The sequence below is a fragment of the Mercenaria mercenaria genome, chromosome 12 (genome assembly GCF_021730395.1).
Source record: "Mercenaria mercenaria strain notata chromosome 12, MADL_Memer_1, whole genome shotgun sequence".
Lineage (NCBI taxonomy): Eukaryota > Metazoa > Mollusca > Bivalvia > Venerida > Veneridae > Mercenaria > Mercenaria mercenaria.
Genome location: NC_069372.1, coordinates 34,087,305 through 34,111,609, shown reverse-complemented (window position 1 = coordinate 34,111,609; position 24,305 = coordinate 34,087,305). Strand labels below are relative to the sequence as shown.

The 24,305-nt window shown below is 33.0% G+C and overlaps 1 long non-coding RNA gene across 1 annotated transcript; it reads left to right on the top strand.

Annotated features, from left to right (window-relative positions):
• Positions 1-16,481: 16,481 nt before the first annotated feature.
• On the top strand, positions 16,482-19,022 carry LOC123534667 (uncharacterized). Its single transcript, XR_008366321.1, has 2 exons — positions 16,482-16,632; positions 17,476-19,022. It is a non-coding gene; the product is annotated as an uncharacterized LOC123534667 (long non-coding RNA).
• Positions 19,023-24,305: the final 5,283 nt, after the last annotated feature.

Genomic DNA, 24,305 nt, shown 5'->3' with positions numbered 1-24,305 from the left:
GATTTTTTTCGGTGTTCATGCGAATTGAACGACAGAATAGGATCGGCAAATCCACGAATCGCGCTTGCGATAACACAAACATTTCAGAGTGGGATTGTAACATAATCTGATGGGTGTCATACATTATTTTGTTACTTGAAATCATTCCTAGATTACTTACATGGCTTTGAAGTTTGCCACGGCTTCTTGGTGATTCACTGCAAACAGAATCAGTGGGCTGAACGAACGGTAACTCTAATCATACATGCATATATTTAATAAATATCATTGCTTATTATTCCTTCTTTAACAAGGAATTCTATTCAATAGTGTGTCTTCATGTCTGCAAATTGTAATTTTAATTTATCTTGACATGAAAGAAAACATGGACTTCCAAATCGAAGTAATTTCCGGCATTATGTGTAAGGTACTTTCGGCATAATTTGAAATAATCTATTCACAATATAAAGTGATTGTACCACGGATCAGAGTAAGTGTTGTTATTTATACAATATTATACGTGGTAATGACATTTTGAGATAATTTTTTTCTTGATTTGCATACGTTTTATGATAAAATTGCATTTTCAACTTGTCTGGCCCTGCATCATGTTTTACGTGAATAAGAGCAGACCGAAACAAATTAATGAAGAGTATGGTGAACAATTCGGGGCCAAATTTTAAGTGGCACAAGTAAGGATTTTTGTGTTGTTTAGGTTGAATTTTGATCTTTAACACTCCTGTTGTGTTTTGATGATAAAAGATAGGAAAGTTCAACAGACATATGAAAAAAAGGGAGAATTATTTTCGGAAATACATGAGGACATTTTTAAAGAGGCGTCGGCAATGTTAAATTATAGAAATTAAAAGAAAGTTGCATTTCACAGTTATGTTGAAATAGACATTTGAACAAATTTGCTTTGTGATTTTTTGTCTTCAAATTTTCAATGCAAAAATATGATAAGAAATGAGAAAAATGAATTAATATTTTAATTTCATAATATTTGTTTTATAATTTTAAGCGTAAGCCTAGTATAGATACCAGTTATTTTACCCGTACACGCATCGCTCTAACTTTTCATCCTCGTTCATATCCTATGCGAAGATTTTCTAACAAAAAATCTATGTTCTGAAATTTGAAGCCTGGAAACAACTCAACTTCTGTAACCATCACAAACAGTCAATGTTGTGCAATCAGCCACCTCTCAAGAAAGACCATTGTTCTGATGTTGCTAAAGATCAGCCTGTAAGAAACATACATTGAGATAATAGAGCAAGGATACTTTAAAATGCAAGTCACCTTGGTTCAAAGGCCTGTTTTTGCCTTATTGTTATTGACATTTGTTAAAAGTTAGACTATAATTATGCATATCAAACATTAAACAATAAATACTTGACTTAAAAAGAATAAAATAATCAAAGTATAAAACTAAAGATATAAGACACTGTTTATGGATGTTTGTTACAGAGGTACTTACTGTGTAATAAGTTTGGTGTTGATTCCCGAAAGAGGAACAGGCATAGCCATGCCTACATTAAGATGACGGAGCCTTGTACCTTTAAGGAGTTGCTGAGTGAGTTACAAACTTAATACATAGAAACAACGACATATTAACAATACGATACACAGCATACAACAATCCTTAACAAATGCTTATAAGAATTAGTATATGCATACCAATAAAAGTAACGCAATAAAGTGTGTTTAAAAATACGCATAAATTATGTTTCGCTTTAATAAGCGTCTAAGTTGACATATATGAATATATGATATGCAATTTATGAAATAAGGAACTGACGTCGGAGCGCCAAATGGAGGTCGACGTTTAGACGCTACAAATCGCACATTAACGTACATTGTGAAAAAAATCTTCGTACGTTCACATACTACACATCATGTAAATAGTTGTAGACGTTATAATTTAGGTAATGCATACACATAAAATCACCATTAATTAACTTGATCCAATGGTGTATAAACTTCCACAGAAACTAGGTTAGTGAAGTTGAATTAACTAGAACAGTATATTATTTTGTACTTATCTCTTTATTATTAATACCACAAATAATGTTTATAAGAAAATTCACTACAAATCACAAAATATTTGATTTCAAAAGTCATATTCGACAGGGTGTATAAAATGTGCTGGTTTTATTTTAACTGTATGTATTTGAATATATATACACTGTACATACAGCTATACATAAACACCTTATTATCCAATAAACATGCAAATCAAATATCAAATAAATCTAAGGCAATGTTGCATTACATACTCATTTTAACCACGTTAGATACATAAACTCTCGCGGGAAGCATCTCAAATTGAACAAAACACTCACATCACATTAATGAGAATTTCAAAAAGAGAGAAAGGAGGATAAAGTGCAATATAACAACTACAGTGTGATTTGAAAGATATATTAAATTAAAGTAACTTTACTGACGTAAGAAATATTACTGACATTGGAAGATTTTATTGACGTAAGAAGTTGAAAAATGCTTGAGAATGTTTTAATTTTTCAATAGTTTGTTGACATATTGACTTTAAAGAGAATAGGAAACGAGAATTGGAGGAAAAAGAACAGAAGAGGGTTAAGGTGCTAGAGAACATGACACAGAATATGTGCGATTTTGGTTTATTGCAAAGTGTTCACCAAGTTCAAGAAGGACTAGGTAGGTTGGAAACAGAAACTCAGAAAAGGAACGCATTACAAGCACAGTTAAGATTCCGTAAAAATGCTTTGAAGCAAAAGCACAGTGATAATAATTTTTATAACTTTACCATAAAAAATGACCAGGGAAAGTATATGAAATTAACAACAGGTCAACATAAGGAGAATGTTTTACAATTAATTCAGGATAATTTGACTGCTCCTACACATGAAAATGAAACATTAGGGATTCCTTCCATTTCTTGTTGGAAAAAAAATTGAACATAAATTCTTATATGGAGACAATGAAAGAAAATCACTGACAAAGTGATTTCAGTAGTGCCTGGATTGGTATAATGTGAAGTATGAAGCTGATTATAATGCTATTCATGCAAACAATTTACAAGGAGACTATAGAACAGGTGATCTGAATACACTGATTCCAAGTGTTTCAAGCAGTGATTGATATATGATCATTTCACAAAATGTGCAATACTATGTCATGTGATAAAGTCATGTGATAATGGACTTACTACGTTTCTTGGCATGAACAGATCTTTCCATATTTGAATGTCAGCCGATGATTTAATTTAAGTATGTATTGCAGGATTTAATTTTACATTCAGCACCAAGAATATCGTCATCATCTAAGTTGTGTTGCTAGTTTAATTACAAAGATTTGGAACAATGATGCAGTTGCAGTTTGATTCATTTAACCTTTAGCCTGCTAAATTTCTAAAATGGACTGGCCCATTATTCAATTTAGGCAGTACCATTTATTATTCGAACCAGTATTCACTGAAAATTAACTGACTGAATAGCAAACACTGCAGACCATGCTCAGTCTGCATGCCAGTGCAGGCTGATCTTGGTCTGCATTGGTCGCAAGCCTCCAGCAGCCTAAAGGTTAATTAATGTAAGCCACGTTATGTCATTTCAGCAGTTGAAAATTACAAAATCGTTATTATTATTAGTTCACAAAGCTACAAGTAATGTCATCTGTGAAAATGTGGTCTTTAAAACAGGTTTGATCATGTATTATTTTTTTACAGCTAAGTCCAGTTATATATGTTGGTTTTAAATTCGAAATTTATTCGCTTCTCTTTGCATACTTTAACACATTACTTATTTCAGGGTACTTATTCTGTCAAGGAGCATTATAGAACTTTCTCATTGACAGAGTTCAGTGCAGAAGATTTGTATTTCTAGTAACTTAAAAAAGTGTCTATTTTTGGCCAATCCATTTATTCATTATAGCAAAGCAAAATGTTGTTACAAATAATATAATATTAATTGCACTTAGTTTAGTAACTCAGTTAGTTTTAACGCAAATGAATGATTTCTGAGTTCAGACCTATTTCGTATGAACCCATGAATGCTATATGTTGAGAGAACGTTTGGAAGGTGTCAAGTACAATCAGACTGTAAGTAAATTTAAACTGTAACAGTACAGAATGCTTAAAAGTGTAAAATATCAATATCATAATTTTCTTCCAATTTTTCATAGGGATTAGTGGTCTTATATATGTGTTGCACATTTGCCAGCTTTCTGTCAAGGTTAATCAATTTCTGTCTTCAGAAATGCCTTAAAACAAGCTTGTTAAAACTGTATTCATCAACACTGAAAACAGGATGAAATACTTTTTTTATCTTTCAGGTCCGTTTCGTGAGACCCCAGACATTTTAGATCATCCGAACAGACAAAATTATCTTCCACAACTGACAGGTACAGTTAGAATTTGTGTATAAATAAGTGACCAAGATATAGAACAGTTTTCATGCTTGCTGTGCGTTTATTTGTTAAAAAAAAACAACAAAACACATGGGGTCAGAATTTCAGTGAAAATGAAAAATGGTATTTTTTTTTGATATGCGGATTTTTTGTTATTTGTGGTATCTATTTTTTTTTATTTTGCTATATAGGCAACCTACATATTTTCTGAATTGTCATAAGTAACTGTTTAAAAGAAAATGTTAACCTTTGCCAATATTTTTTCACTTATGAAAATAGGTGGTAGTTGCTATTAAATGTTATGTTGTTAGGGCGGTAGCGATTACTAGCGGATATTGCTATGTGTACTTCATGGCTGTGTGTATGCATTTGAAATACATATCTGTATAATATTACAGCATTTGGAAATTCAAAGGTGCCTTTGTCACAATCACATGAAGATACTGCTTTGTGTACTTCATGGCTGTACGAATGCATTTTGAAGTACATATATGTATAATATGACAGCATTTAGAAATGTCAAAGGTACCTTTGTCGCAATCATATGGAGATATTGCTTTGTGTATTTCATAGCTGTACGTATGCATTTTGAAATACATATCTGTATAATATGACAGCATTTAGGAATTTCAAAGGTCACATGAAGATATTGCTTTGTGTACTTCATGGCTGTATGTATGCATTTCAAAGGTCACATGAAGATATTGCTTTGTGTATTGTATGCATTTTGAAATACATATCTGTATAATATGACAGTATTTAGGAATTTCAAAGGTGCCTTTGTCGCAATCACATGAAGATATTGCTTTGTGTACTTCATGGTGGTATGTATGTATTTTGAAATAATGATATCATTAGGGAAATGTCATTTTGTGTTTACATACTAATTGATCATATGAAGTTTACGAAACCTACATTACAAGTCAGGAAAAAACAAATGATTTAAATTCATGCCTGCCTTGTTTCAAGTTAGTTAGATATTTAAATGATACAGTTTTAACATGTAAATAACTTAACTTCCATCTTGATTTACTGGAAAATAGTGACACAAAAAAGTTTAAAAGCAGTCTAGATGCATGTGACATGCGTCAACATGTACTAGAACCAACACATGTTGCTGGGCATACGTTGGATGTAGTGATAACCAGAGATAATGATAACACTGTTTCGAATATCGAGGTCATAGATCCTGGACTCTCTGATTCCAATGGAAAGGTGTCACGTGATGATTTTGCTGTAATATACGACGCTTAAGCTTCCAAACCACCCCAGTACGAAAAACAGTCGTACAGGAAATTACGTTCTATCGACATTGATTCATTCCGAGAAGATAAACGAAGAATAGATTTCTTTAACTCTCAATGCATTCCATCTGATATTGATGAATTTGTGGAGGAATATTCGGATCAGTTAATTTATATAGTAGACAAACACGCCCCTCTGACTATCAAGACTATTGTGTTAAGACCTTCATGTCCTTGGTATACCGAGCAACTCTACGAAGCGAAACATCAGAAACGAAAATTAGAGCGCGAATGCGTGAAAGTAAACACACAATCGATCACCAAATTTACCGAACACAGTGTGCTGACGTGAATAAGATGCTAAAACAAATTCGTGTTGAATATTATACAAGCAAAATTGACTCTAGTGGGAGTGACCTTAGGAGTCCATCTAAGATTACCAAAATCTTCTTGGCGATACAAATGATACATTCATTTCCACAGCATCTCGCACAAGATTTCAGTGACTTCTTTATTGGAAGATCGAAACAATCAGAAACAATATAACATCGCAAACACAATCTGTATCTGATTTAGATGAGATAAAAACTGAATACACAGGTGTCAGTTATGCTGAGTTTGCTCAAACCTCAGACGACGAAGTGAAATCAATGATTAAAAAGTCAGCAAACAAATCTTGTGAACTAGATCCTATCCCAACATGGTTATTAAAAGAACGTCTTGACGAACTACAGTCCCTGGCTCGCGGATTTTTCAAAGTCCGCGCTTCCCCGCGATTGGACCCTAGCGCGGACAATTTCCTGAGCCACATGATGCGCGTTTTTTCATGCATCTCCGCAATACATTTAACAGCGTCCGCCGCGACCAAATGCAATAAAATCGATTGCGGTGTCCCGCGATGATGGTCGCGGCGCATCGCGATGAAGTGCCGGTGGTTCGCGGTGAATTGCGATGAATCGCCACGATTTACAGGTAAATGCAGTGGCTTGTTGTTATGTATACAGTTAAGTTAAAATTTCAACACTACGATGGGATAGGAAATGAAGAAATTAAACAATGTTTTATATTTTTGAATAATTTATTTCTTCTTACTTTTCTATTTCAGGTGTTATTTCCATTAACTCATATAATTTAATAAATGCAAGGATTATATTTTCAAAACATCAGGGTTATGAAATTTAATATCATTATGTCTTTGAACTTGTATAATACATGTATATATACATGTACTACTGTATAATTTGTTAATTCATTTAGACAATATGAAAATAAGTAGTATTTTGTATTTTGCAAGCATTTATATCTTCTAACTATTCTATTTCAAGTATAATTTCCATTAAATTCTATAATTTCATAAATGCACAAAAGACTGTCATTGCTTTTAAAATTCCGGCGTTATGTAATTTCATTGAACTCGTATACTATAATTAGCTAATTCATTTTAACCAGATGATTTTGGTTTTGAATAATATTGCAAGAATATTTATAAAACACTATTTATGTTGAAGTAATTGATGTTGATGACTGAGTTGCGAAAATACATCACACATCGAAAATTTGATTTCATTCATCAACGTATTGTGGTCGATAATTGCCCCAAGTTCAATGATGCCCTTTTGTTTTAATTCCGAGATATGAATTTAATTATAGTTGATTACTTATTTGGGTGTTTAATGTTCCACTGATCAGTTCGTTAACAAATAAAAATGTTACTAGTCAAGCATTAAGTACACGTGAAAATTAAAGACTTGAAAACAGTCATTTTTCAACATTTTGAACAGTTGTGATATTGTGTTTAACTTAAAAGTTTAAAAATCATATATTTACAGCTTTCTGTAATATTCTAGTGATCAAGTCTGCTACATGTTAATAAGACGTTGAAGGTGTTACATAGTGAAATTAAAAAAAAAAGTGTCGAAAATGATTTTTATAATGTAGAGCTCTATATAAAGTATCTGTATTTAAAACGGAATTGACTTTCCACCCGATAATGTTCATGAAACATTTGCAATAATAATGATTGATTTAATAAAAACTAGAAATATATATAAATTTTCCATGGATGAAAAATAAATATCATAAATATATTTTTAAGTCAGTGCTTTAAACTCCAACAGAAATACGTATGTTTTCATTATATAAACTAACATTTTATGAAATTAGAAAAAAAAGCGATCCATCTATCCATTTTATTGGCCCAGAATTGCCACTAAATAAGGAGCGTTAAAACAACACAGAGATTACAACACTGATAAGCTATAGATGCGCTTTGAATTTAATTATAATGCCATTTTACTTTTTCGCATCATTGTTTTGTTATATTTATTTTGGAAACAGTTTGGTGAAATCTGTTACGTTACGCAAGAAAAAGACTGCCACTGCTCATGAACTAAAGTCTATGCACTACTACTTTATTTACTAACTTTAAAACATTTAAAATATATTAAAACTTTAAAAACACATTTATAACAACAGTGTTTTTACGTCCGATACCTTCCATTCACAGGTTTATTTTTAGATTACACGCCACATCTATAATTCTGTCATAATTTCTTAAAGTTATTTCTTATTAAATTTTTATTACCTTTGTTTCCATTCTATGTAAAACATGTAAACATTGTGTAAAATTTGGTTAAAACTGTTAAAGCTAGCTAAAATTGGATAAAATAAGAGTAGGCCTTTGCCGAAAACGAAAACACAAAGATTCTTATTTCTGATTTTTCTTGTGCCCAAAGATTTAATAAAATTTTATTATAAAATTATATTTTAAACTAATTTGGTAAAAACAGGTGACCATCCTTGCCGAAATGTAAAGTGGTTTACTTAGAAAGTACTTAAACAACGATTTCTTTATATATTTTATATAATATTCTATAAAAAATGCCTGATATAATGTCTGTTGATAATACATATCACATTGTGCAACTGTTTCTTTACAAAAATATAAAAGTGTCAAGTGTCAAGTACGTGTATCATACAGTATTTGACTATGCTTAAAATATTGATGACAGTATACAGTATGAAAAGTGACACTTCCTGCAAGTGTGAAACAGGTCAATTTTTGTTTCTCCAACCTAGGTACTCCACAATGACATCAGACAGTTTTTGTGAAATGCTATATATTACTTATATTTCTGTTTTATTTTGCGAATGAATATAAACATTTATCCTCTACAGGAAATCATTAAATTTCAACATAAAACTACAAAATTGCGAAATTTTGAAATTTATCCAAAAGGTAAGATAGGAATAAATTTTAATTTGTTAAATACTATAGATAAATTATTAAACTAATGGAATGATTACATATCAATATTAATTTTATTTATTTGTTCATAAACCCTATTATTTGTCCATTTTAACAGAAAAAAACTAATGCAATTATACATGTTTATATTATATTATAATTATTCGCGGTGATTGCCGGTGGTTCACCGCGATCCATCGCTATTCACCGCGACCCGCTGAGATTATTCCTCGTGACTCGCCGCGGGCATTTAGTGATACTTTTATTGCGGTGTATTATATAATCATCGCGATTTTTCGCTCTTGTGAACAGCCGTTCAATGTGAAAAAATTATCGCAATTTTCCACTCAGGGCAAATATTTGTGCCGGTGGCAACGCGGAAAAAGCAAAATCCGCGAGCCAGGGACTATAACACCAGTGATAACAATAATAAAAATTATAAATGCATCTCTAGACGCTGCGTATGTGCCCAAAGCGTTCAAACATTCACGAATAAGACCTCTTCTAAAAAAGCCAAGCCCTAGATGCTAATGTCCTAAAAAACCATAGACCTGTGTCAAATCTGCCTTTTTTGTCTAAAATCTTAGAAAAAATGGTAGATGTTGGAATTGAAAATCATCTGAGGAACAATGAACTCCATGAAGTCAATCAATTTACTTATAAGAAATTCCACTCGACCGAAACCGCCCTATTTAAAGTCCAAAATGACATTATTCAATCGTTGGATGAGAAAAATATGACTATTCTTGTGATGCTCGATCTCTCAGGAGCATTTGACACTATATACCACGCTACGTTGATTCATCGCCTAGAACGTCACTTTGGTATTACAGGCAAGCCACTCGCATGGATGATGTCATACATTAGTGACCGCTACCAGACCGTATGCATAGACGATGCGCTACCACAGCCAGTGCTCATGAAGTACAGTGTACCCCAAGGGTCTGTCCTGGGGCCAAGGAACTACACAATGTACACAAAACCAGTCGGAGCTATCTGCAGAAAGCACGGACTGAACAATTATTTCTATGCGGACGATTCGCAGTTATATCAATCCTTCAAACCGATACATGTCTATCGAAGAGACCATCCATCGCGTTGAAAGTTGTCTAAAGGATATAGTAAGTTGGATGAATACCAACATGTTGAAACTCAATGCTGAAAAACAGAATTAATCATATTTTCATCTTAACATAAAGCACAATCCGTTTCAAACATATCTGTGACAGTGGACGGCTCTGAAATCCAACAATCAGGCAGTGTCAGGAACCTCGGTGCTTTCCTGGACTCTAACATGAGGATGGAGCAACATGTGAATAGTGTGTGGATTCCAAAACAGTCAATGAACAAACTACAATGTGTCCAAAATACGGCAGCTAGAATCTTAACCAGAACATCAGGTACGACCATATAACACCTGTGCTGCGTGAACTCCATTGGCTTCCTGTGCAATGCAAGGTAGAATACAAAATTCTAACACATACATATAAGGCACTCGATGATCAATCACCAGCTTGTGTAGTGAACATGTTAGAAATATATACGCCATCCAGAAATCTGAGATCTCAAAATAATGCATTAAGACTTGTGGTGCCCAAATGTCGGACAGTGCGATTTGGTGGCAGGAGCTTTCAGACAGCAGCTGCGAGGTTATGGAATATCCTCCCATCTGGCATAAGAGCCTGCAAGACCTTGCAAAGTTTCAAAAAAGCGCTAAAGACGCATTATTTCATACAACTCTTTGGAAACTAATCTCACTATTTGCCTGATAGAATAATGTAGGCACTTGGTCGGCCAATCAAGAACTCTAGTGTGACGGAATAATATAGACAGTGTTTTCCTGTGGGATGTATCATGGATGTTCTCCGGACCGTTTAGGTAGGGACTGACCCAATCATCCGGAACGGTTTGCATGCTGTGATGCATTTTACAGGCATCATACTGGTTAATTCTATCTGTTAAAAATGTAGGATATCTTCTGTTCTATTCTGTTCTAACCTGTTACTTTGATAGATCAGTTAATTTTTTACGCTATCGTATTTTGTTTCATGTTTTCATCTGCTTACCTTTAATTTAAAACGCTATGTATCTTATTACCGTAACGTAATTTTAAATTCATATTACTATTTTTTTTATTGAATATTATATGAATGCTTTTATATTAAGCACTTTTGAACGGATTTTTATATGAAAAGAGTGCTATATAAATGTGGTATATAATAATAATAATAATAGTGTCTGACATACTAAATTATTTTCAGTGAAGATAACATATTCGTTATCAATTATCAATCTATCAAAAATATTAATCTTATCTTACGACTCCATAGAATTTCAATTAGCGATCACATAATACTACGGATTTCATTTTTTTTTTGCTAAAATGTTTATTAAGAATTTTTTGACATACTCTATATCAATTTATTGTTGTCATAGATTCTTCTTTGAAGAACTCAATCTAGAAATACTTCTTAAACATAAATTGTTTTTCTTAACTTAAGATCTAATAACTTTGGCACAGCTAAACTGTATTGTTGTTGACTCAATTAAACCAAATAGTAGCCTTTACACTATCAGACATCCGTTTTGAATAACACCACTTTTCGCAAAATAGTCATTCCCCAGTCATTTTTATAATTGGAGCTGCTTTTAAAATGTGCTCTTCACATTTCACGAACAGAATCATTTCTAAGACGGGAGAAAGTAAACCAATGCATGACACAAAACCAATTTGATCAAAGAGGTGAATTAAAACACAGTATGATCGATAATATCTGATACATTTAGTTTTTAATATTGTACATTCACTATGAAATTAAACAAGATCGTTTGAAACATAGCATACATATATTATAACATTCAATATAAAATATAGTTTTATTTGGTTAGATGTGGTTGTTACAGAATATATTTAAAATGACTTTGTCACTTCAATTATCCGCACTATAGCAATACTAATTTTGCTTGTTTGTTTTCGGTTTAACGCCATTTTTCAACAGTATTTCAGTTATGTAACGGCGGGCAGTTAACCTAACCAGTGTTCCTGGATTGTGTACTAGTACAAACCTGTTTTCCGCAAGTAACTGCCAACTTCCCCATATGAATCAGAGGTGGAGAACGAATGATATCAGACACAATGCCATTTATCAAATCGACACGGAGAACATACGCCCCGCCCTGGGATCGATCTTGCAACCACGAGATCCGTAGATCTATGCTATCCCTATTGAGCTGAGCGGGCGGGCGAATATTAATTTTATAGTTTTTATATAGATAAATATTATGCGCAGAATGACTTTTGTAACAAATAAATGTACCCGACAGTATTGAAACACATCTGCACAGTTTTATTTTGTAAATATGTATAGCTGTTTTAAATTCCTTTTAAAGGTCCAGTATAGCTTGCAGCGATGAGTAAAGTGTTAGTTGCCGGTATACTGGTGTGTCTACTGGCTACCATAATCAGTATAATAAGAACAGCTATTCCACACTGAATATATGTACCCGGCAGCTTCCTTGGTGATAGGGCACACTCAATATAGGATTTTGGAGAGTATGCATAAAATATAAAAACCCCATTACGACTGGTTCCACATGTGCTGATACACAGATTGGTAATACTTCATGCTCTATATTGTACATATTAAGCTATTTTCTTCTTTTGTCCAGATATTAATAAACATTTATTGTATGAACTATAAATAAATGAATTTTTACTGGCTAGAATGCCCCTTACTGCACAGGTACCACATTATATTGCACCGTTATTACTCCAGACTAGCAGAAAAACAGCTGTTCTTTCCGGGGGTGTTTTAACAGGAGAGTAACCGTTTGATAACAGAAAGATTCTCGCGCTCACGTGCTGTTAAAATGCCCTTTTACATATACGTGTTCCGTGGCAAAACGTAACCGTATTACGGCCCTAAAACGGACAGTTCAAAAGTAAATGACGTCAACGTGAAAAAACGTAGACATTCCCGCGCATTTCATGGAAATTTAACGACGTGGACGGAAATATATTCATTTACTTGGTTTTTACGCGTTTTATGCTAGAATAGCGTTAACGCATGTTCTTTTCGTATTATAACATCTTCAAAATTCCTCAGGAATCGTTGTTACCCTCGCCCTAATGGGCTCGGGTACCAACCAGTCCCTCGGAATTCTGCAGATGTTATAACACTAAAAAATATGAGAAATCCCTACATTTTTGACAAAAAAAAAAAAACAAACTAAAAAAACAGTGCATAAGATAATGGTATTGCAGTAAGTATAAATAGTCCGTCAAAGTCATGTACACTGACCTTAAACTCATTTAGTTTAATCATATTTTATTGTACATATATACAGAAACACAAACAACAATCACATACATCAAATATGTCATATATACAAATGGGTTGGGCCAAAAGTTATTACAACATTATCAAGGGCCCTTTCCAGATACACTCATTGTGCCCCCCATTGTGCCCCCATGAGTGGTGGGGGCATATAGATTTGGTCTTGTCCGTGCGTCCATGCGTGCGTGCGTGCGTGCGTCCGTCCGAAGTTCGTGACGCGCCTAGCTCAAAAAGTATTTGATATAAATTGATGAAACCTTGCATCTTTATCATGATATCAACTTGCGCACCTCCTATATTTCGCCTGGCCCCTGAAATAGTTAAAAATGCACATTTTCACCTTGTGACGCGTCTAACTCAAAAAGTATTTCAAATAAATGGATGAAACCTTGCATGAGTCTTTATCATGATATGAACTTGCGCACCTTCTATCTTTTGTCTTCCTCCGCCCCCTATTTTCAGAGTTATTGCCCCTGAAATAGTTAATAATGCACATTTTCACCTTGCGACGCACCTAGCTCAAAAAGTATATGATAGAAATGGATGAAAACTTACATGAGTCTTTATCATTATATAATATAGAGCACCTCTTACTTTTTGGCTGGCTCCACCCCCTATTTTTAATTTTATGGCCCCTGAAATGGTCCAAAATGCACATTTTCACCTAATAATGTGCCTAGCTCAAAAAGAATTTGATGTAAATTCATGAAACCTTGCTTGAGTCTTTATCATGATGTGACCTCGCACACTTGGCATTGTTTGTTTGTGATGCTCATAACTTAAAAAGTATATGGCCTAGAATAATGAATCCTTTTCATAAAATGTTTGTTAAGGCTATATTACACCCTTAAGACTGCAACCATTTGAATTATTGTCCCTTATTTGTGGCACACCCTGTGTCCTACAGACACATTCTAGTTTTTATAAATAGTCCGTCAAAGTCATGTACACTGACCTTAAATTCATTTTTATAGATAGTCCGTCAGTCATATATAATGACCTAAAACTCATTTTATGACATTCAACATTACTGAAAGACTGTGCATGAAATTGCAATATTGCATATTTACTTTTATATTGCTGTATTCATACCTAACGCAATAAATCATTGATGGACGTAACTTCATGTCTGTAATAAGATGTGTTGTGCATAAGAAAAATATAAATATTGACTTTTGCTGCCTCAGTCAGTATATTTTTCTACTGTACATCACATCATACTGCAAAGTTGAAAGCTCCATAATTGTATTTATTATCGAATGATTTTTTTTTCTCGCAATAATGCAGTCTGATAACATCTTGCAAGCCCTTGCTTAGAAACAAGTTAGATTAATAAATTCCCTACACGGATGGAGCCATTTGTGTGCTTTTGTCTCGCTTGAAACGTTCGACAATGTGTTTTATTATGTTTACATATCTTTCCTAGCTATATTTATTTGTCAGCATTTACTAAAATTTATCCATGATCAAAACGTATGATATCATGATCAAAACGTATGATATCATGATCAAAACGTATGATATCATGGCATTTAGGTTTATAACTAAGTAATCGCTGTTTCACTATGCATGAGAAAAGTACTGTATCCTGTAACCTTAATTTTCAATGTGATTTTATATCGAGACGTTTAGTCTACGTCAGTACCATTTTTGTTAACTATTCCTAAATACAATACTTTTACAGTAAATAATTGGAAACATATTCAATTACTAAATGATAAATAACATGAAATCTAAAAGTATATTGATCAATTACGAAAATTTCTCGGAAACTTTGAAAGTAAGGTTTGACATCTTTGTTAACTTGATTACAGATAGTCATTAGTATTTCATAGGTTGATACTCACATGCAAAAGAATACACCTTCTTAAAAATACATTCGCATAGCAATCAGAATACACTGGTCACTGAAGTGTGAACAAATTCTCAGATGTTTTATATAAATCTCATGGATGATAAAAGGCATTATCTCATATTATAAAGAATGCTAGAAAGCGTGATTTCTCAAGAAAGTGTAGTGTCTATAAAACTGGAAAATAACAGAGGAACGGGATTATTTCCTGTTCTGCTTTGTTTGTTTTGGGTTTAACGCCGGTTTTCAACAGTATTATAACCTAACCAGTGGTCCTGGATTCTGTACTAGTAAAAACCGGTTCTCCGCAAGTAACTGCCAACTTCTCTACATGAAACAGAGAAGGGGGCGAATGATTTCAGACAGTGTCTTTTATCAAATCGTAACGGAGAAGATACGCCCAGCTCGGGGATCGAATTCACGACCCAGCGATCCGTAGATCTGCACTCTCCCTATTGAGCAAAGAGGACGGACTTCCTGTTCTGCAGTATTTCATTTCAGAGGAACATGTGTATAGAACTCAAATGACAAGATGAAGAGTGAATTGCAGAAAAAATGAGATCGTAAAGTGAATATTTAAAAAATAATAATTTCCCAAACTTGGTTTATCGTAGAATAACCCGAGTTTTGAGTTCTTATGCGTAAAAATATATCACGTAGGCTGTAGGCCTGAGTGATTATATTGTTTCGTATAAGAACGAAAAACTCGGGTTATTCTACGATAAATCACAATTGGGAACTTATTATTTCAATTCTAACACGACATACTAGTATCAACAGTGTTAGAAACAAATGGTAACTACTTTTTACGACCGTGCTACGCACCTGGATCGGATGACGTCATTGCACGCGAGTGGTTTATTGCAGAATAACCTGAGATAGATTTTGCTCTACATGTATGTAGGTTATTTGCTGGTCGTGTTAGAATTATAGATAAGTAAGCTTATTTATTGATTCATGTGAACTATTTAAGAAATAATAAGTTCGTGTTAGAATAAATAAGATTTTATCAAAGTGTGTTTTTGTCTGTATAGACTAATGAAATGTTGATGTTTCTGTTAACACAGACGAGACCTGGTGGAAAGCGGTTCTGTCCTTCATGATATTGGGAAGTGTGTTTTTGGCACTGAGTACACTTCTTGGCTGTCTATATTACAAAACTAACAAACGAATCTTTCTGAATGTACTCAGAGCCAGGAACAGAATCCCCAGAATCATCAGCGCCTGAACTGATGCATGCATATGTAATTAAAAGGTTATTATCTTTGCATCGGCAAAGATGCACTCGTTCTTCAGCGGAAGAATATTGCGCTCCTGAAGTCACGCAATATTTCCGCTGAAGAACACGTGCATATTTCCCCGATACAAAGCTTATAACCTACAAATATCGTACATCAAATTATAGTCATTATTAAATACATCCTCTTTTTATTTTCTTAGTGTCAGACTGGTTGAAATCAGTTCAGGCACTGATGATTCTGGGGATTCTGTTCCTGGCTCTGAGTACATTCCTCGGATGTCTTTATTGCAAAGACGACTCCAAACAAAGCCTGTTACATGGTGCTATGTTCACAGCCGTACTTGGAGGTTTGTAGTTCCATTATGATAACGTTAGATAAAACATATTCTTTAAAGTGTAGTTAATATATATGTCAAAAGAAACAACCGAAAGTATCGAATACTTTCATATAGTTTCTTGTATGTAAAGCTATCGCCCACAGTTCAGATTAAGTTTTTAAACTAGTTCATTCCACCAACTTTGGCAGACAATGTATATATGACACTAAAATGATAAAGTGAATGAAAAAAAGATATTGGTAAGAATGCAAGAAGAAAGTAAATTTTCTGCATTATTACAAAAGCGTTGCAACGGTTTAATACCTTCTGCACATTATATTTGGTTATTTATAGGAATATCTTGCAAAACTTTTCTGTAAAGAAACTTTGAGACTGCTCATTTTTTTATGGATTTTTGAAAGAAAGTTTTCGCCTTGAATGTGTGGGTTAGTCACTTTAAGAAGTAAAGGCTATTTTGGTTTTTGTGAGTTTTGACGGGTATATTCCAGGAGTAATCATATAGTCGTGTCGATTCGGTTCTAATATTTATCGACGAAAATTACTTTTAGCTATAAAATTAATGTTTTTTTTTTTAAATTTAGGTGTCAAGTATTGAAAAATGTTTTTGAACGACTCATTGGTGTTTAAGTTTTCCTTTGTATGAATGACATCAAAATAAAATCTTACGGAAATCGCAACACTTGATATTTTTGCACCAATGTTGCTTTTATGATTTAAACGCATTTTTCTTTCTGTACAAAACATAAAGTGAATGTGAATAGATCTTATTACATATCCTCTATGAAATCGGCTTTACATCACAACAAATTTTGTGTTTTGATTGGTGCTAACGAAAGTGATTTCTCTTTTAAGGTATTGCGCTGATCGTAGCTGTAATTGTGTTTGGAGTGAAAGAAAAAGAAATCAGCTCAAAATTCCACGCTTGTTTTTACCTAGCCCTGGTGTCCGGAGCAGATGCGATCGTAGCAGCAGAACTAATAGCAATTTCGAAACGCCGTGGAGGATATAGCTCTATATAACATTTGCAGTTGAATAAAAAACTTGAATAGTACTGTTCTGTTTGTAATCTTGAAATCTTGAACGGTTTACTTTCGTTCAGGTAGTTTGCACGTTAGGATATTTTTCTACTATGTAGAATTTGGACCTCACACAAGCTTTAAAATCAAAAGTTTTCATAACGGAAGTCTAAGGGAAAAATCACAATTTTGATCACATTTTCTCAAACAGATCGTTTTACCATGAACGTATTGTCTGTAATATGGTAAAATAAAATGAATAGGTCTATACGTTTGTATCTGAGATATTTGCTGCTGTTAAAGAGATCCGGACATTTCAAGCTTAATTTAAGATATTTTTCGGAAGTATTTATGTGTAAAAAGTTTTGATATAATATCCATAAAAAGATCATGTCCGTTTTAGTGAATTTACTGAATTGTTGCTATGCGTTCATTGATTTTTTTTCATTTCCGTATGCCAAGTCCAGGTTTTATTCTACGCTATCTTTTCTTCCAGTTTATCAATCGTGCAAAACTATCTTAAACATAACTTGATCATTACTAGTATTATGATTTTTTTCTGTATCTGTAAACAACACACTTGCTTTTAAAATAAGTAAGAATATTGAAACCATCCATTTAACATTTGCACAATCTTTGATCAATGTTGTAGTGACAACAATAAAAGCTTGCTACATTGTCAAAATATGACATGGTATACACAACAGAAGGTGTTCTACAACCGTCACTATATCACAACTCAGTGAGGAGGAAATAGCAGTTATGGAATAGGATAGAAACGACCAAAAATCAGATAAAATTGAACAGTTGTTCAATGGAACGTCACACAATAATATATGGGTCAGCCCTGCATTCTAATTGAAATGTAAAGACGTTAACATTTCACAGAGTCTGTATATAATATAATGTGTGTGTATTTACGGAAAGATGCGTGCGTACTAGTTAATATTTTCATGAACATTGCTTAACTGATCACTGTTAAATATTTTTGTTTGGTTTGCAGTTACACAAACACCAGTTAGGTCATATTACGACTTTTACAGCTTTTGATGGCGGAGGAAGACCCCAGGATCAATGAACCACGGAGGTCCAAAAGTCTATTAAAAACAAAAACAAAACTTAAAGCCGTCTTGATACATACTATATGTGCGACAGCGTTTGCTTTAAGTTTACGTTCCTGAAAAATAGAGTAAGGTATTAACTGTTAGATGCATTCAGAATAATTTATAGGTAATGAATTATAATTGACATTGAAGATAATTCCACTTTACATTGATTTGATGTATTTAATAACTAAGGTGTATTTACACATTTCTTGTGCTTTAAGCTGGCAATATTGTTATTTTAGCAGATGATAAAAGGTGCATTTAAAAATGTTTATAACGAAGAGTTAATTTGTGCGATTATATAACAGTTGTTTACATTGTGATGTCACAAGATTATAATGTGTATATTAACAAGAGGCAATATGCAAAATCCACAAAATATTGATTAAATTCTCTAGATTTAAATCATGTTAGGGATGTGCTGCTGATAAATAGGTGTCATTTATGTCAACACAGGGTGACAATTTGTCAATCTGACTAAAGTACTAGATCTTCCTAAATGTAAGATCTGAAGGCTGCCTACTCACATTTATCGTATATATAATCGGATATTTAAGAAATGAAATGATTTTTTCGGTGTTCATGCGAAATGAACGACAAAATAGGATCGGCAAATCCAAAATGTTTAATCTGCCGATACTATTCTGTCGTTCATTTCTGTATCCCTATCAGCCGTTTAAAACGTTCGTTAGTCGATCGTATAGTGGATTTTATTTAGTACATAAAAACCGAAGTAGTTCTTTAAAATAAAATAAATTTAATAATAATAATAATAATTTAGAATCTTAAATGCCAAAACTGAGAGACACCCATCATTTTACAGCTTTGTTCGAAAGCTGAGGCGCTCTGCAGCAGAAGTGCTGCCTAGCTAAGGTGCTCTTCACATCCTACCTTTTAACTCATCACAAAGACCAGGGTTATATAGCGAAATCTTAAAGAGAATTCCTATAGTTTTTTTTCTTTCATAGAATTTTTTTAAATTCACATATATGATAGGAAATTTGTGCTGAAAACAATAAACAAATAAAAACAATAGGTCACCAGGCTTGTTTTTGTGAAAAATTGTTTTGAACACACCCACTGTTGCTGAAACTGCTAGCGATTTTTCAACATTTTCATAATTTTCTGCTTTTTTTATAAATACCAACCAAAATATACATCAACACAGCACAATAAAGTTTTTTCTTTTTACAGATTTTATCATATACTTATTTGATATCATAATCATATTTGTAATACTCTATCCTTACAATAATGGGTACAAATGAAAAAAAATACTGTTTCATATTTACTTTTGTGAACTTTTTTCAGTGAAAAATACCCATAGTGAAGAATTTTTTTTAAATTTTGAGAAATTCTTTCATAGAATTTTTTCCTATTTTTCTTGTATATAGATATTGTATTGTGAGCATAAAATGGCTAAAAATGTATGGGTCACCAGGCTAAATTTTATGTTAAGACCGCTAGAATACAACACCTGTTCGGACGGAAAATGGCGCGAACCTGGCCAAATTGATTACATGTATGTCTGCTAGAAGTTAAAAAAAGTTTTAAAATTCTTAATTCTTTCTATAATTGAATACTAAATAATCTGAAAGGTGATATTGTCTTATCAGTACTAAGTCAATTATCTTACATTTTATGAACAACACTGTCTTTGTACCAAAATGCGATTTGAAAACACAACCACAAAAATTACAAGATACCTGTCAGGCATGATACTTGTCAATACAACATAAACCAGTATCAACATTTGATTACTGATAAAACTTATCAAAAATGTTATTTCATTCAAGATTCCTCATATTTAAGACTGTCAGTAACATGTTTCAACAAATGTTGACTTCAGTTCAGTTTTCCATAGAAAGTGTCGGCTGCGCAGAAAGATGCGCATAAAAAACTATCGGAATTCCCTTTAATATATTCTAACAAGGTATTTTTAAGGAAACCTATCCAGTAACATCTTATAATAGGGATAGATATCTGCACGCCGAATAGATACCACGGTGGCACTTCTCATGCTTTATCTAAACTTGCTGACCCTTAAATTAGTCTGGCCTTTACTATAGTCTGGCTACTTTAAAGAAAATGAATATGATTTTAAGTTTAGAAAATAGTTAAAATCAAAATCTTATTGATTACAATAACGATACAGTCATAGTATTATATTTCGCATGAACACCGAAAAAAAAAGTTTCATTTCTTATATTTACATTATATTTCCTTTCCATTTGTAAACAAGATAATATTACAAATTGCACATATTTTGTGGCATTTAACATTAAAATCAGCTTCCCGGCCATTCTGTGCACCAGACGGAATAACTGCGACGTCATCTAAGGAACGTTCTCCCTGACTATACCCGGACGTCGTCAAAACTGCGGCCTGTTATCACTAAGCAGTGATGATGTAAATTTCGCGCCTTTCCTTTTGCTGTTCATACGAAATGAACGTCATCATTTTCAATGGAAAAGAATAGGGCGAATGTAAATATTAGATATTGCTATTTGTATTTCCACCAATCTATTTTTATTTAAACAAATCAGACGACTCATTTCAACAAGATTTGGCTTACCCTTCAACCAGATCGTACGACAGCAACAAGACTATTGCTATATTTTAGAAGGCTTTGACACTTAGGTACTGACATATTATATGTTATAGAAACACATATGAGTTAATTGGTTTTTGTTACTTATTTTTCCATTCAAATTTGAAAAGCGTTTGTAACTTGGTACCGTCTTAATTATTAAGTTTTATATTTTACTGCCGGTAACTACGTCTTCTTCCACTGTGTATTGGTCAAGAACGAAGGAAAATGCTATTGCCGAGGTAGCCCAGGCTCGATTCCTGACTTTGGCTTTTTTTTTTCTTGACCTGGCATTTTCTAAAACTTAAGTTCTAATGTTTATAATACGAACAAACTTCAGTTTTATAGAAAGATCATTTTTAAAATTAGCGAGGTCAGTGCCTTTCACGAAGATGCCCTGAAGATGTTATTTCAATGTTAGAAAGAACAAAATGCACAAAACACATTTATCGACTGCAATGTGTTGTTTCCTAGGAGGGGTTTCTGCCATATCTATCTTCATTTTGCTTTATTATGGTAAAATGCACGAGGGAACAGCCCTGATGTTGTTGTCATAAGAATTATAAACCCGAGATAATCACATACCGAAACTAAATGTAGATCGTTTTAAATTCTACGTTCACTTTCAAAATGTTGAACGCAAGGCTCTGATTGGCTAGCGGAAAGGTCGTCTGAACGTGACCGTCTATCGGCTGTCCTCAGATCCATTGTGTAGCGTTAATATTAGATGATTATAATCAGATTGATAAAGGGTAGTCTTCAACAAGTAATGTACATATTACTTTCATGTTAAAGGAATCAACCATTGTTAAGCAATGAAGATAAACAGGTGTAAAAGTGCTTATGTATACATGACAAAAATTAGAGATATAACAAGTCACACAAAGTAGCATTTGAGAAAATGTAGTAGTCATAATGTAATACCCTGAAATGTTATTTTTTTGTTGTTGGAGCGAGTCCATTATGAAAGGTGACTAAGAAAAAATAGATATATCTTAATTCAAAGATTGTTACTGTCTGATATATAAATGTTTTGGAAAACAAGATTTTTTCGACTGTATCCACGTCTATTTACTGTTGTGTACATTTGTATTTATGTTACATATAGAGAATCTTTTTTGTATCTGATATACTCTCGTATTCTCACATAGAATTCACAGAATCAAGTTATTTCAAATTGATGTCGACATTCGGTTGTGGGAAGCAGGCAGTCGGTAGTGGAAACTTCCGAGTCGGGAATAAATCTATGGGGTTTTCACTACTTTCCCAATATATTAAATATAGTAATTTGCTTCACCATTTTACTTGTTTCCTTCAAAGAACATGCACCGTACCTTTGCACTATTGTGAGAGACATTTCTAAAATTTTACTTTTCATTTTTTAATGTCCCCAAACATTTTTTTCATTTGAAAAGTTGTTTATGTTTTTATTTGTGCATAGAAAAATAAAGAAGATATTGAACTTTATGTCTTAATAAATGAATATACACATTTATTTTATGCTAACTGATGAAATACTGTGTTTTATCAGTGAGATATAATCCATATCACTCACTGCATATCACTCACTGTTTATATATCTTTGCCGATCTACTTGTACATTGAGTATGAATTTTAAATTATTTCCTTATAAAAGAACGAAATTGTAGTCGCACTTTGTTTTTATAGTACATTTCTCATGTATGAGTTGATACTGACTTCAGCATGTAATAATCGTTTTTTTTTTTTGAAAACTGTAATTTAGTAGCAGGAAGATATCATTTCTTTTTCATTCAGGTTCAGAGACTAGAATAAAATGTTTTCATTGTTAGGTATTTGATATTTCTACAAAAATGATCTGCTTAGTATTGTTTTTCTGAACTTTTCTGAAACTGATTCAAAATTAAAGAATGGATGGATAAAATTAATTTTAGAACTTTTTTTTATTATTGTTCAATGAAATGCCACATCTCGGCGTCATTTAACTTACGGAATAAATCAAACGGTACCAGAAATCAAAAGGACATTTATGGAATATAACTCTGTTTAGGTCGCAGTTTCTTTATGTTCGGACTCAGAATTCTTTTTTGGAAAAAGTATAATATATTATAAGCTTTGTTATTCAAATACATTATCAAAGTCGAAAAGTAGTGGACTATGAAACTTCCCTTTTAAATAACTATGAGTGAAGCAGGAACAAAATTGTCTTTAATCGTAAACTTTTAATCCATTATCACCCAGTAATGTCATTAAATTACATGGTCATGGTGTGATGAAGGTTATAAGAAACTATTTTTTCCTTTTACATATGGTAATGAAATGTATGTGTGTGATCCCTGGTATTGTTTAGCAGAGGTTTGTCTTTACGCTAAAAATTTTGATCCGTGATATTTGTGACAAAGGTCCTTTTTGCATGGTGCTAAATTTCAAACGCCATTTTTTTTCTTATGAACTATCATTTAAAATAAATAGAGTATTTGATTTTAGTAGGAGCTACCGTAATCAATATTATTAGAACCATAACTCAGTGCTGTTTGTATCAACAGACGGCAATTTAAAGGTAACAATTTCTTGAAGGCTTGTAAAGAAACGTTATCTCTGCTTCAGCTTCATATGCAGGTATAAATCTGGGTAATGTATGTAACATGTTATATCAACATTTCTGTATTTGTAACACGTTTATATTTCGATTGACTATGCAATTCATAAAGAAATACAAGATGCAAGATCAAGATAAGTCTGATCATTATAACCTAATTCTGGTACCAAAGTGATTTACAATATGTTGCCAATCAGTAGTCATTTCCTACTAGCAGCTGTGCTCAAACTGACAAAAGTAACACTTCACAGTTCTCAGTTCACATTACATTCAGCTATCAAAATAATATGCTTTAACAGTTAACCAGTCAATAACTACGAAATCCTGTAAGAACTGGCCACTGCAAGAAAGAAAGATATGGCTTTAAGTTCTGTAGATTAACCAGATACCAC